Below are 14833 nucleotides of genomic sequence, written 5' to 3' on the forward strand. Positions count from 1 at the left end.
TTTGCTGTCAAAGCTGCATTTCTGGCTAACAGCCCTGACTTCACTCTCCTGGGAGTCCTGGGTACTAGGAATCGAGCCCAGAGCCTAGTGCATACTTGGCCAAACCTTCCCATGGGTCATTAACAGACACTTCCCCTGACCCACCCCTGAACTGCTCAAATGGCTTGCTTTTAATCCTCACAAACAGTGGTTCCCCACCGAGGTGTGCGTACTGTGAGGTGGCCTACTTTCAAGGAGCTGAGGCAAAGAGTATTGACCAAAGTAAGTAAGTAAACCTTGGGAAGGCTAAGACATGGCTGTCCCCAGGACAAGGAAGCCAGGAACAGGGGCACTCCTGCCTAGCCCCTGATACCCTAGCTTTCTCCACTGCCCTCAGCATACTGCTTCCTGCTTCATTTGTCCATGAGGCTGGAAGCATGACAGTCAGTGGTGGCCTTAGCTCGCATCTCATCCCACAAAGTCTTGAGGATCCCTGTCATTTTCTTGACTCTGATTGTGTTGCAGGTGGCCAAAGGGAATGGGAGAACACTGCGGTTGGTGAAACCCGTGGGAGTCATATTGTTGGAAAAGGACCAGAAACAGTCCTCCTACACTGTGGGTATAATGCTCTCAATAGCAGAGCACACACACCCTTAGCTCGAGTCCCACCCTTCCAGGTGTGGCTGCAGCCATTTCACTGAGAAGCTCTGTGGCTATGGGCTGGGTTTTCTTGTCAATAAATTGAATGATACTTCAAGGAAGTGAGGCCTTGGTTTTAAAATAATAACAAGCCCTGCAGCCAGGCATAGAGGCTTGTACCTCTGGTATCAGCTCCTTAGAGGGCAGCAAAAGCAGGAAGATAACATGAGCATTAAAGTTCAAGGCCAAGCTGGCTGTGGTGACACACCCTTGTAATCCCAGCACTCAGGAGGCAGAAGCAGGCGGATCTCTGTGAGCTCGAGGCCAGCTTGGTCTTCAAAGTGAGTCCAGGACAGCCAGGGATACACAGAGAAACTGTGTCCTGGGGGAAAAAAAAAAAAAAAAAAAACTGTTCAAGGCAAGTTTGTGGATAGAGGCACAAGCCTGAAGACACCAGTTCTATCTCCAGACTCCATGTTGTTCAAGCCCCAAACCTGAAAATAATGCATATGGACATTTAAAAACTTCAGGCCTGTGTCCAAAACAGTTCTGCCCAAACCTCTGCCAATGGAATGCAGACAGCCATGCTTCCTAAAGATTTCCATGGGAGCCCAATATGCCAAGGTCTGAGAATGAGTCGCATAATTCATTGGTCCTCACCCCCAGTGTACGTTAGAGTCACTGGGGAGATTTTTTAACTTAACAGGTGCCCTGCCAGATGGTCTGCAGGGAGCCCCTCCTAGGTAGAGTCCTTAAGGCCCTCCACTTAGCTTCAGTGTGTACTTAAGGCTAAGCGTCATCGGCCCCACACATGTACCTTCACAAGAACTTGTAGTGATCTCCAGAGCTGTTTGTAACCCTGTCCATTCTTCTGGTCCATAGTTCTAGCCACTCAATGGCCTGCTGTGTACATCTGCTCATGGGCCTCGAGATACCTCACACTTAACATGCCGAAGACAAAACTAAATCTCCCAGCACACCTTGCAGGACGGGGAGATCTGAAATGTTCACTGAGACAAAGATTCTGGAAACAGAATCCATGGTTCTTTCTACACCATCCTCAGCTCATACCAGGATGAAACTTGTAGCCATCTAACTGTCTCAGTCTCCTGAGGAGTGAGACAGGCAGGTCCTTGGGGCTGACTGGACAGCCAGCCTACCCTACTATGGCCAGTGCCAAACCACCGAAATTGGTACCCTGATGGTACCGTGGACTATCAGGCAAAGAAGCATGGACATAGCTTTGAAGTGCAGGGCTTTTTTTCATCACATCACAGACTCTTAATAAGTGCTCAATAAATGGCAGTTGAGAGAAATGGCTTGGAGGCAGGTCTGGTCTCCTCTATGTTCAGAGGATGGCAGACGACATGAAGAAGCTAGTGGCTGCTCACATGTGTGGAAGTCTGCAGTCTTCAGCCACACCAGCCCTCTCTTATTTCTAGCTCTTTCCCAGTGAGCTCCCACCTTGGAGCTGTTGGATTTGCTGTTCCTTTCACCCAGAGCACTTTCCTCCGGGTATTCCACATGACTGCTAAGTGACTCCCATGACTTCTGCACATCTCTCCTCAGACATCATCTTCACACTTTTCATTTCCTGTTAGGTTTATAACACTGTGACAAAATACCTGTGAAAATCAGCTTTAGAAGAAGAAAGGTTTCCTTTTAGCTACTGGTGACTTTGGTCTGTGACAAGGCTGAACACCATGACAGAGAGCACATGGAGGAGCTTGGCTGCTCATTTGATGGTTGCTAGGAAGTGAAGAGAGAGAAGAGGAACACTTGAGGTCTGAATAGGCCCTAAAACATATTCCTCAGTGACGTCAATGTCTTCCACCATGCCCTACTTCTCAAAGGTTCTAGAAGCTCCAAATAGTATCATCAGCTGAGGACCAAGCCTCTAGCACACGAGCCTCAGAGGGGAAGGTCAAACTAGAAACACGATGCCCTCCCTCTTGCTTTTCCTCCTCTCCTTCCATGTGTAACCCTGTCTATAGATGGCCATCCTCAGGCCTCAACATCTACAGACTCAACCAGCCATGGACTGCGAATGTTCTGTTTAATTGCCTCGGTCCTGAACAGGTAAGCCTTTTATCCCGTCGTTGTTCCTTAAACAATGTAGTAAAACAACTATTTATGCAGCATTTATATCACACTATTATAAATAATCTAGAGATGATTTAAATAATAAACACATATGCAAATGCTGTGTCATTTTACACAAGGGGCTTGAATATTCATGGCTTTGCATACCCAGAGATCTGGAACAATTCCTCTCAGATGAATGGGGTGATTGAGTATTACTTAAAAACCTAGTCTATTAACGGCTTTCCCACTTCCCATGGCCTCTGTACAAACAGCACAGTGTCTGGCAGGCAGCACAAGTGCTTAGGGCAGTTAAAAACCGCACACTATTGCCACAGGTCACCCAGCCCAGCAGGACTGGCAAGGGTCCAGTAATGCACTTGTTTACCAGGTGGAGGCCACACAAATCTTCTCAGAGGGAATAGCCCCTGACAAGTGTCTGGGCTCTTACTACAAAGAGCCACATCAGGTGATCTGGCAGGGGGCATGAGTGCGCACAGGAGGTGGGCATGTGGGTGGCCAGTTCCTGGGAGACCGCCTTGCTGTGACAGCTCAATTGCACTTCTGGGCCAAGTCCCATATGGAAGCTGTGCAGATCCTGCTGTGGGAACGGGCCTTTGCCAAGTGGGAATCTGAGCTGTCAGGGAGCCTGGGCTGTCCCCACAGCACCACTGCTGTTAGCCAAAGTCGTTCTTAGATACCCAAGCTCAGTGGTTCTGCGACTGCGTGAGGGCCAGCTCTGAGGGGGAGAGAAAAGCCTGCGTGCATTTGTGTACCTATGCTTTTTACTTTGTACTCATATCAAATATATGTGTCGTGTAACTTAGAAAGAATTATTAAGTACAAGCTACTTTTCATCTTAGAGTTAAGCCAGGGGATTGTTACAGGATGCTGTCACTGAATTTTTGCTGAGCTCATGCATCTGCAGCTGTGTTGTTCAATCTTCTATTACTATGGCAAATTCCTGTCTGAAGCAACTCAGTAAAAGGGGTCTTTCTTTGGGCTCATGGGTTCAGAAACTTCAGTCCCTGCTCAGACAGCGCCATTGCTGTGGGCCTGTAGTAAGGCTGAGCATGTTGCAGAGGAGGCTACTTACCTCATGGTGGCCAGGGAGAAAAAAACAAAAATGACACAGAGAGACAGAGACACAGAGAGAGGATACACAAGAGCCCAGTACAAGGGCTGGAGAGATGGCTCAGCAGTTGGGAGCACTGACTGTTCTTCCAGAGGACCTGGGTTCAATTCCCAGCACCCACATGGCAGCTTACAACTGTCTGTAACTCCAAAAGCTGACACTCGTAGATATACAATGCACATAAAATAAAAATAAATACATTTTTTTTTGAAAAAGAGCCCAGTCCAAGCTGTATCTTTTCAGCGCATGTCCTCAGTCACCTGCTTTCTCCAATCAAACCTTATCTCCCGGTGATGTCATCATATTATGAATCCATCACAGAATTAAGCCACTAACAGTCAGAGTCCCCAGGACTCCAGGATCCAGTCATTTTCCCAAAGCCCATCATCAGACAACCAAGCCTTTAACACATGAGCCCCAGGTACACGGCATATCCAAGCATAACACAATATACGCTTACAATTCAGTCACGGCTGCTGCTACAGACACAGCACGTGCTGTGGGCTCGTCTGATTAGCAAAGCTTTTTGGCCACTTTCTGATGACTGTGCATCTGATCAACAGAGCAGTTAGTCTGACTCTGATTGAAAACACTGGCTGGAGACCATGGTTAAATACTCAGCCATGGCTGATTTCAGGCTACCAAGCTGTTTGCTGAACGCAGAGCCACAAAGTGGGAAGAAATGCTGAGTGGAAAGCTATTTATTAGATAGTATTTCTACAGTATTTATGTAGATGTGTGCTATATAGTATACAGTATGTGTTAGGCAGATAATATGTGTACCATAGATATGCGTATACTAGCCTCCCTTCATATGCAAGGGGTATACTCCAAGACTCCCAGTGAACAGCTGAAACCATGGATATCGCTGAACCCTTTGTATAGTACACTCTTCCCTACACATGCATAACTCTTATGGCAAAGGGCTCTGTGGGTGTGAGTGTGGTATGTGTGGGTGTGGTATGCGCAGTTTATATGCACATGTATGTGGGGTTGCATACACCCATGAGTGCACACAGAGGCCAGAGGAGGATGTAGGGGGCCCTGCTCTGTCACTCGCCACGTGTCCCCTTGAGATAGCTATCCTCACTCACTGATGACCAGGAGACCCAAGTGGCCATGCAGCCTGCCTTGCAGTGGTCAGATTGCAAGTACACGCAAGACCATGTTTAGTTTTCTTCCTTGGGTTCCGGGATTTGAACTCAGTAAGGTTCTCTTCCATACTGAGCCATCTCTCTAGCTGGTTAAAGTTTAATCTGTAACTTATATAAAGTAGGAGACTAGCAATAACTGAAAATAAGAGAAGAATATTAAAAATATGACAATGAAAGTTACATAAATATATCTTCATTCTCAAAAACATGCCTTTTCTGATTAGTATTTTGGGGCCTGGGTTAACTGCCGACTGGAAGTATGGAAGACGGAGTGAAGGATACAGGATATTACTGCGTTTATGAGCTACAAGAGCAGGGGTGGACATGGCAACATGCAAAGCTGTTATGAAAGAATGAGTTTTGAGTGTTTTAAAATGTTACTTAACTGGTCACAAGTTTGTATCATTTAATTTTTAATGAGGGCTGTGTTTACAGTCAGCTTGCAGAAATCTTAAAAATGTAACAATCGTCTCTACCACTGCCAGCAAAGCATGGGCATTCTAGCACTGGGGAGCAGCCAAGTCACACATTGAGGATAGGGTCTTGAAGCTGTACTCTTAAGACCAAGGGAGACCATTGGGTATGGTGGCGCACGCCTTTAATCCCAGCGCTCGGGAGGCAGAGGCAGGCAGATCACTGTGAGTTTGAGGCCAGCCTGGTCTACAAAGCAAGTCCAGGACAGACAAAGCTACACAGAGAAACTCTGTCTTGGAAAAACAAGAAAGAAAGAAAGAAAGAAAGAAAGAAAGAAAGAAAGAAAGAAAGAAAGAAAGAAAGAAAGGAAGGAAGAAAGACAGACCAAGGCAGGCTCACTCAAGCCAGCTCGACCATTGTGCAAGAGGTGCCAGATTTGGTGTTCATCTTGTTTTCACTCTACTCTGCTTTTTAATCTGCACTTGGCTATTTGTAAACTTACACGTTGGTCACAGAACTGAGAGTCCCAACGCTGGGTTCAGATGTGACTGGATGGATGAGAAGGGAGATTTTGCTCTCTCTCTCTCTCTCTCTCTCTCTCTCTCTCTCTCTCTCTCTCTCTCTCTCTCTCTCTCTCTCTCGTGTGTGTGTGTGTGTGTGTGTGTGTGTGTGTGTCTGTCTGTCTGTCTGTCTGTGTCTGCCTATGTGTGTAGTCGCATGCATGCGCACGTGTGTGTAGGCCCAAAGTCGATACTAAGTATCTTCCTCAATGCCTCTCCACTTTATTGAGGCAAGGTCTCTTCCTTAGCCTGGAGCTCACAGATTCAGTTAGTGTAGCTACTAAGTTTTCCCTGGGATCTCTTGTGTGTGTGTGCCCCCCCTGCCGACCCCTCCCCGCCGCCCTCCTGAGTGTTGGGATTGCAGGTTTCTATGGGAGCCCTTGGAGATCTGAGCGTGGGTCTCCATGCTTATAAGATGAGCTCTTTATCCACTGAACCATCTCCACAGCTCGACAAACTAGTTTTAATGGGACGACCAGGACGGAAGTGGTAGGAAAGAAAGAAGGCAGAGGCTGCTGTGTCTACGCATCCCCACCCTCACCCCCACCCCAGTAAAGGAGAAAGGAAGCCACAGCCTCAAGTGAATCTACCTGGAATGAGCATGTGGAGGCAGCAGGGAGGGAAGAAGCCAGGGCTCTGTAGGGAGCGCTGGGCTCTGCTGAGGGAGTCCCAGAGAATGAACAAATTTGCGACACTGAAAGTTTTTTAAAATATATTTTATTAATTTATTCGTATTACATCTCAATTGTTATCCCATCCCTTGTATCCTCCCATTCCTCCCTCCCTCCCATTTTCCCCTTACTCCCCTCCCTCCCCTATGTCTGTGACTGAGGGGATCTCCTCCCCCTGTATATGCCCATAGGGTATCAAGTCTCCTCTTGGTAGCCTGCTATCCTTCCTCTGAGGGTCACCAGGCTTCCCTATCCAGGGGACGTGGTCAAATATGGAGCACCAGAGTTCGTGTGAAAGTCAGACCCCACTCTCCACTCAACTATGAAGAGTGTCCTGTCCATTGGCTAGATCTGGGTAGGGGTTTGAAGTTTACTGCATGTATTGCCCTTGGCTGGTGCCATAGTTTGAGTGGGACCCCTGGGCCCAGATCCGCTCATCATAATGTTCTTCTTGTAGGTTTTTTGGACCCTCTGGATCCTTCTATTTCCCCATTCTCCCATGCTTCTCTCACCTAGAGTCCCAATAGGATGTCCTCCCCTCTGTCCCACTTTCCTGGTGAGTGAAGACTTTCATGGGACATGCTTTTTGGGCTAGTGTCCAGATATATAAGTGAGTATATACCATTTGAGTCTTTCTGCTTCTGGGTTAACTCACTCATTATGATCATTTCTAGTTCAATCCATTTGTCCACAAATTTCAGGAATTCCTTGTTTTTAATAGCTGAGTAGTATTCCATAGTGTATATGTACCACAGTTTCTTTATCCATTCTTCTACTGAAGGACACTTAGGCTGTTTCCATGTTCTGGCTATTATGAATAAGGCTGCTATGAACATGGTTGAGCAAATTTTCTTGTTGTGTGCTGGAGCATCTTCTGGGTATATTCCAAGGAGTGGAATAGCTGGGTCTTGAGGAAACCTTATTTCCAGTTTTCTGAGATAGTGCCAGATAGATTTCCAAAGTGGCTGTACTAGTTTGCATTACCAGCAATGAAGGAGTGTTCCTCTCTCTCCACATCCTTGCCAGCATGTGGTGTTGCTTGAATTTTTGATCTTAGCCATTCTGATGGGTGTAAGATGGAATCTCAGAGTTGTTTTGATTTGCATTTCCCTGATGACTAAGGACATTGAGCATTTCCTTAAGTGTTTCTCAGCCATTTGATATTCCTTTGTTGAGAATTGTCTGTTTAGTTCTGAGCCCCATTTCTCTTGGAGGATTCTCCATACCTGATCTCAAGCTGTACTATAGAGCAATAGTAATTAAAACAGCATGGTACTGGCACAGCAATAGGCTAGTTGATTAGTGGAATCAAATTGAAGACCCAGATATGAATCCACACACATATGGTCACTTGATTTTTGACAAAGAAACCAAATCTATTCAATGGGAAAAGGATAACATCTTCAATAAATGCTGCTGGTCTAACTGGATGTCTATGCGTAAAAAAAAAAAAAAAAAAAATGCAACTAGACCCCTATTTGTCACTATGCACAAAACTCAAGTCCAAGTGGATCAAAGACCTCAACATAAAACCAGAGACACTAAGTCACTTAGAAGAAAAAGTGGGGAAGAGCCTGGAACATATTAGCACAGGAGACAACTTCCTGAACAGAACACCAACAGCCCAGGCCTTAAGGTCAACAAGTAATAAATGGGACCTCATGAGGCTGAGAAGCTTCTGTAAGGCAGGAGACACTGTCAATAGAACAAAGCGACAGCCTACAGACTAGGAAAAGATCTTCACCAACCCTACATCTGACAAAGGTCTAATATCCAAAATATATAAAGAACTCAAGAAATTAAACACCACCAAACCAAACAGCGACACTGGAAGTTTAAGCAGCTTTAGGCAAAGGTATTTGCAGGAGAAATCCTGGCTGTTAGGTCTCCTCAAGAAACCCGGGACAAATGGCCAATAATGGAGCCCAGCAGAAGCTGGCTAGCTCTCTCCGCATCACTCAGTACCCGTGGCTCCTCCCAGCTCATCTCGGCCCCGCCCCCTACCCTAAGTAGGCAATGGCTTCCCTCCTCACCTCCCAGTCCGATCCCTATATAGCTCAGAGGTCTGTTTGTCTCTGAGCCTAGCCTGTCTCTCTTGGCTCCTCCCTCTTGCTCTTCCTCCCCCTCCCTCCTCTATGGTTCTGTTTAGTCTGCTGGCCATGTCCAGCCTGGGCTCTTACCTCTGCCTGCATTCTCCCTTATAAACAACAATAAAAATCGCCATACTTTAGGAGTAGCCATGTCCTCCTCTTTTTAGTTCATTTTTTCATTCCCTAGCCACCTGCTAACAGCTGGCCCCCACATGTCAGCTGTGTATGCAAAGTGGACCTCACAGCAGAGTCAAGCTTTCAGGTGACCAACCTCTCTCTCTCTGGTGTCTCAGATGCAGCATCTGCAGGCTGGTCTCCAGGTAGCCTTGGACAGATCTTGGTCTCATCCTGTTTGACCTGAACTTAAGAAAGCTACAGCATGTGCTGGGAATGCAACATGCAGAGCCCAGGAGAGGATGGCTAGGGTGGGTGGCAAGCTGTGCTCCAGTCCCCAACTCCTCCTCCAGAAACTGGTGGCAAAAAGCTTTACCTGTAGGAACAAAATGCAGACAGCATTGCTTTACAGAGTCCTTCCCCTGGGAGTAAGCAGAGTTTAGACACCTTCTACCCTGCAAGGTTTTCTGAGTCTCCACTGTGACTTCTGTGGCTTATCTATAAGTAATAAATCTCATAACTTTCTACACGTGCACGCATGGGTTCTGTCCCACCATGTTCACACATTCACAGCCAGAGCACAGAAAACCTGCTGTATTGACTCAGGAAAGAACCCTAGTAAGGGCTGAGTGACCCTGAGTCCTGAGCCACACACATTCGAAGGGATAGTAAATGTTTATTGTTATTCTAAAAAGATTGAAGATGAGGAAAGACAGGCTGAGGGGACACAGTCTTCTTTCTCGACACCTGAAGACACAGCAGCTTCAGGCTGAGCTTGAGTGGACACGGGGAGTAGACTCTTCAATTGGGACAACAGGGGGAACAGGGTCACATGACTCCAACAAATCCTAGAAGAGGCAGCAAGTACATCTGGCCAACTGGAGACAAGAAAAGTAAGGCACATTTAAGATTGGAGTTGGGGGCTGGGAAGATGGCTCTGTGCAAGCTTGATGGCCTGAGTTCAAATCTCTGGAACCCATGTAAAGGTAGGAGCAGAGACCATGGGCTGAAAATTGTCCTCTGACCTCCACACAAGCACCATGGCACACAGGTGTCATTGCACATGCACCTGTACACACACACACACACACACACACACACACACGCTCGCGCGCGTGCGTATTTTTTTAAAAATGAATGGAGATTTGAAGGGAGGGAAAACAAGAAAGGATAATTGGAGGAAAAAGAGAAAAATCACCTAGTCTCTCATACACAACCTACGTTTAAACACAACCTAGATTTGTAAATGAAAACAGAAACTGCATAGGTGGAGAAAGGACATCAGAGGTTGGAAGAGAGGTGATATACGCATATAAAAATGTCAAAAACCCCATTATTTTACACATTTACTGAAAATATTTAAAATAAAAAAGATTGGTGATTTGGCAAAAAAACAACATTTTATGGGGAAATTTCACTTTCCTAGGCCCAAGGTATGCTGGTCAAGAGAAAGTGCAGAGTGAGTCTGGTGGGGGCGGGCTCAGGAGAGCACTTTATGCTGGGACAGTGCCCTCTCTTCCCGGTACAGTCCCTTGTGCCTGCTGAGTTGTCCCCCCATCCCCTCACATCCCTGTCCAGTGTGGTACGGAAACAAGCCTTGGTAGAGCTGTGGGGACAATGCTCCTGACTGAGAGGCTGCAGGAGTGAGCCGGTGAGTTCTTACAGCATGAACTGCCAAGGATGCACACTCCTTTCCACCATTTATTTGTAATTTGGACCAGCACAGGAAGGATGACTATCTGACTGCCTTGACCATCCTCCCCATCTGTGCTGTCTTAGACTACTAACTGCCCAGCATAGGTTGGTGTGTAAACTTAAATTAAGTGCAATTAAATTTAATTTAAAGTTCAGTTTCTTGGTCTCAATAGCTCCATTTTGTGTGCACATTGCACTCAAGTTGCTTCTCCTCAAAGCAGCTTCGTGTAGACTTTTCTCAAATGCTGCCTCAGTACAATTTCTATAATACAGATAGGCTGAGTGCTTCTCTCTGTTCTAGAGGTCAGGTCCAAAGCTCTTCTTCCCACAAAATAGTGCTGCTGGTGACACTGTCCTAAACAGAAGGACTTTGGTAGGTAAAAGGAAGATTATTAGTGGGCAAACAAGCCTAGAAAGTAGATCTCCTAAGGTTGTTTCTGTTCTAGGAACCTCCCTTAAGCTTCCTCCAAAGGTCAGCCACCTCTGGCCATGGGGACTAGTTCTGGATCAGTCCTGACAGCCTGTATCAACCCAGCTCCCCAGCCTGCTTACTATCATGAAATCTGCTTGCTTTTCCATCATTTCACCTTTTCCTCTGCCCACCCAGTCCCACAGATGGCTTTGGTGCTTTGATGCCCAATAAATCTTTCTTTCTACCCACAGAGTGGTCTGGTTTGGTGGTTTCTCTGTGCCATCTCATACACTCCTTCACACATAACCACAGTAAGGTTTGTTTTATTTTTTTTTAACCCTCTTCAAGAACAGGTAGCAGGTTTGCTGTCCTGAAGGCAGCATCACGTCCAGCATGAGTTCCTGAGAACATGCCCAGGGGAACTGAAGTCAACATAATAGAGACCTCTAGACTTCTATTTTGAGTGCAATACTATTCACAATAGCTAAGATGTGGGACCAGGCTAGAGGTCCATTAGTGGGTGATTGGGCAAAGAACAGGTGGCATATATGCATACAATGGGATGTTATTCAGCCAAAAAGAAAAAAGGATTGATAATATGTCATTTACAGGAAAGTGAGTGCAACAGGAGGTTATAATGTTAAGTAAAATAAGCCAGACTTGAAATATATATATCACATGTTTTCTTGGCTGCAATCAGGTTGATATCCATGACTAACTGTCACACCTGGACTGCATAGTAATGTTCTGTCTCAGAAAAGCAAAAAAAAAATTAATTAATAAATGAAACAAAAGGAGGAGGACATGACTACTTCTAAAGTAAAGAGAAGATTTTGATTGTGAATGCAAGAGAGAAAGCAGGCAGGAGGAAGAGCTCAGGCTGAACCCCCCAGCAGACTAAATAGGACCATGAGAGGAGGGAGGGGGAGGTAGAGCAAGAAAGGAGCCACTGACCAAGAGAGGTGGCCCAGAGCAAGAGACCTAACAAAAATAAAGAACAAAGCAAACAAACAACAATGGCAACTAACACGTGTTACATTAACCGGAGCCAAGATTAGAGTAAGACAAGCAAGCGCCTATAGCTCAAAATTTAAGGTGGAGCTCACCTAGGGTGCTGTAAGTGGAGGGGTGGAGCCTGAGAATAAGAGACTCCTTAAGGTTTGCCCTTTACACACCCCACTTCAGCCTAGTAAGTTCGTAGCTGTCAGCACAGGAAGGTCTCCTGAATTAGACATTTGGCACCAAGAGAGACTCCAAATTGCACAAAATCCCTTTGAAAAGCTGACCATCAGCCTGGGAGCATGTGCAAGGGATCAAGGTCAGTCTTTCTCATCCTGGTGGTCCATCAGACTCATCCTGTGAGGTTTAACACTGCTGGCCTCTGGGTCTTGCCAAAGGCCAGTGAATTCTGACTGCCAAGGGTAGGGTACGGAGGCGACGACCAGCCATGGGGTGGGAAGGCTGAGCTGTGTTCTGAACATGGAAGAAGACTCCCAGTGGAAGCCATGAATACATCTGAGGAAGCCCTCCCTTGGCCCCAGCTATACTTATGTGGAGAAGTAGATAGGGAATTTAAATGTTCTATGGCAACAAGGTATTCAGTTGATAAAGGAGAATCTGTGGTGCGAAAATAGAGAGTAATTACCATGTAGGGGGAATTTTATGTCACGAATGTGTATGGTTAAACCTGCTCACTACATTAAGCCATCTCTGTAGGGCTTTATTGGGTACTGCAAGCATCACAAAGATGATTAGGGATCCATGATAAAGACTGTGGTAAACACGTTAGGTGCTAATTGTTAAAGGGACTTTCTTTGGACCAACCCAGCTATGAGGAATGACACAGAGACTTTTATTTATCTATGATAGCTTTAGGCCTATGTTAACCTATTTATGTTCCTCTGTGTTCTGCCATGTGGCTTGTTACCACGTTAACCCGCAATGTCTGATGACTGTCATATAACGTCAATATAGGCAATGCCTCTCCTCATTCAAGTCCTGTACATCAACTAATAAGGTGTAAATTGCTGAGAGGTTGAGCTTACTGAAAAACCATTATGTCCAAGGCCAATAATCAGTGAGTAGACAGGTCATAGGTCCAAGGGGAGAATCTACCACTCTTATTCTGCTAATGGACATAGTGCTAAGCTGACTGTACCTCTCAATCTTCACTAGAGAAACTTCTTTTTGCAGTAGATGGGGATTATCACAGAGACACATAACTGGTCAAGGTGAAGAGAATGAGAGACTCTGTGATGCTCAGCCAGAAATGGATCTATGTCACACACACACACACACACACACACACACACACACACACACACACCATGTACCTCCCAGAGCTCAGGGATCATTGTGAAAGAGGGAATAGAAAATGTGTAAGAGCCAGAGTGGTGCATAACAGCAGGGAAACAGAAGTTGTACAGCATGCACAAGACCTGAGTAAGCTACAGCCAGACCAAGTCCCAGCATGCAGGGGACAGGGTGTGTGCAGAAGGGTTGGCTTGAATGCCGGGCCCTATTGGAGGATCTATTGGCCTTTGACAGCTGCTGGGAGAGGGGGAAGTCAGTTTCCTATAAGGGTGTGGCCCTGGTAGGGCAACCACCGCCCAGTTCATGGTCACACATTCAAGAGTGTATAAACAGCGCAAATTTTGTTTTGTTTTGCTTTTTTTTTTTTTTTAAGGGATACAAAGTTAGATGGGTTGAGTATAAGGGTAACTGTGAGAGAGGTGAACATGATCAAAATATATTGCTTATACATTCTCAAAGAACTGAACTTTGATTTTTTTAAAGCCATATTTTGTCTAAAGAAGTGCAAGAACTCACCCCAAGATGTCAAAGCCAATTAGAATGTTCTGGCCCGACACCACAGGATTTCCTGCCTGTTTTCTTGATGTATTCAGTTTCCCTTCCTGTAAAAGCCTTTTCATCTACTGGGTTCCCTTGGTGTTAGAACAAACAAAACTCTGGATGTCACACAGAAGAACAAACTAAAAAAGTGAAAGTAGCAAAGCAATTCTTTTTAATAAAAGGTGCACCAAGACCCAAACCAGTCTGGAGAGCATGCTTGACCGGGGCAGTTCCTGTCTTTATCCCTGATGCCTGTGGGTGGTGACTGCTTTTCACCCCGTTGGTGGAGCCTGACGCCACACTCTGAGACAGACAGCTAGTCAGCACAAAGGGAAAGGGACAGCTCAGGAAACGTAAGTCCTTGCCCAGCTAACTATGGTGCAAGAAAGAAAGAGAGAAAGAAAGAAAGAGAGAAAGAAAGAAAGAAAGAAAGAAAGAAAGAAAGAAAGAAAGAAAGAAAGAAAAGAGGAAGGGAAAGAAGGAAAGTTTCTCAAAAAAAATATATATACATATATATGTAAGTATATATGTATATATGTGCATGTGTATATATATATATATATATACATATATATATATGATATACCCTCCCTCATCTTCCCAGAAGTCCTTGAGTAACCCTGATTGCCCTCCCATTTTTGCCTTTCAAGCAGAAAGAAGTCATATTTAAGCCTGGTAGCTTTCTCTCTAATCTTTCCTATCTCTCAATCATTTTCTTCTCCCAATACATAAGAAAGGCTTCCTTTCTGGTTTCTTTATCCGCCTCAAGATCAATCCTCCAAAAATAAAAATTCTTGTATACCCCTGCTTGGAAATCTTATAAACAGGAAAAAATAACTCACAAGTTTCTCTGATGTCACTGCCAGGGCGGCACAACTGCATCAAGGCCACCGCTGGGCTGAGTCTGACACCACCACCACCCTCTACTGAGGGGAAAGCCCCGTGGTGCCCTGCCTTGAGCCTTGGCCTAGAACAGCAATAGTAGTCTACCCCAAGCTGTGGCAGTCCATCCCCAAGCTTCAGCAGCCCACCTCC

The 14833-nt window shown here is 45.7% G+C and overlaps 1 pseudogene; it reads left to right on the forward strand.

The window, feature by feature from the left end:
- The first annotated feature begins 416 nt into the window (after positions 1-416).
- Positions 417-14833, forward strand: part of LOC127190158 (creatine kinase B-type-like) — a 58910-nt pseudogene continuing 44493 nt past the window's right edge.

Source organism: Acomys russatus, chromosome 5 (assembly GCF_903995435.1).
Source record: "Acomys russatus chromosome 5, mAcoRus1.1, whole genome shotgun sequence".
NCBI lineage: Eukaryota > Metazoa > Chordata > Mammalia > Rodentia > Muridae > Acomys > Acomys russatus.